The sequence below is a fragment of the Equus przewalskii genome, chromosome 17 (assembly GCF_037783145.1).
Source record: "Equus przewalskii isolate Varuska chromosome 17, EquPr2, whole genome shotgun sequence".
NCBI lineage: Eukaryota > Metazoa > Chordata > Mammalia > Perissodactyla > Equidae > Equus > Equus przewalskii.
In genome coordinates this window covers 55,951,882-55,953,008 of record NC_091847.1, presented here as the reverse complement: position 1 = coordinate 55,953,008, position 1,127 = coordinate 55,951,882, and positions in this window count along the sequence as shown.

Below are 1,127 nucleotides of genomic sequence, written 5' to 3'. Positions count from 1 at the left end.
TCCGGTTGCTGAACAAGTTGGGGGAACCCCCTCCATCTTTCCTTTGTTGGTTCATGCAAACCCTTTGAGTTCTGAAAAGCAGTTTGATAGTCACTGTTCTACATTATGGGTTAGATTTTCTTCAGTTCTGTGACTTTTTACTGTTTCTGACAGAAATTTTAATTTAGCTTCTCCCTTTCCTTTCCTACTCTTATTCTTCTCCTGCCCTCTTGTAATCATAATGCCCTGTTGCACCAGAGCGGGAGCTGAAGCAGATATTCTCTAATATTTCTTGCTAGGCATCCACTGGAAGAACAAAGAAACCCTTCCTTCTAAATGTCTCAGGATATTGCTCTTCTCTCACACTGCAGAATGTCTGTCCTATTAGCCTCACGTTGATATTGCTTAACTCATTAAGAAACAAAAATCAAATTGAAGTGGAAGATAAGTGCAAAAAAATGCAAAACCATAAAGAGTACAGCTCAAAAACTTGTCATAAAGTTATCACCATGCTGGTCAAGGAAGACAAGATTCCATAAGCCATAAGCCCCCTTTGCGACCTCCCCTCTACTCCATTCTGACTAAAGGTACGTTTTGCTTGTTTCTGAACTCTTCTATAAGTGGGAATCATAAAGCATACTTTTTGCTGTTGGCTGGTTTCTTTTGTCAACATTAAGGTTATGAGATTCATCCAAATTGTTACATGTAGCAAGAGTTAGCTCATTTCCTTGCTAAAGAGTATCTCATTGTATGCATTCTGTAGATGGACACTGGGGTTGTTTCCACTTTGAGGCTATTATGAATAATGTTAAGAACATTCTTGTATAAATATTTTTTGTATACATATGTTATTATCTCTGTTGCATATATGCTTAGAAGTATAATCACTGAGTTGAGGGTAGACGTATGCTTCAATGTTAGCAGGTATCTGTCAAACATTTCCAAAGTGGTTCAGTCAATTTACAATCCCAACAGCAGTTTATGAGAGTTCCTGTTGCTCCACGCTCTCACCAACACTAGGTATTGTCAATATTTTAATTTTTGCTGTTCTTATCAGTGTAAGGGTATCTTACTGTAGTTTTAATGTGCATTACCTTGATGACTAATATGGTTGAACATTTAATAGATTTAAAAACTTCTTAAACTTA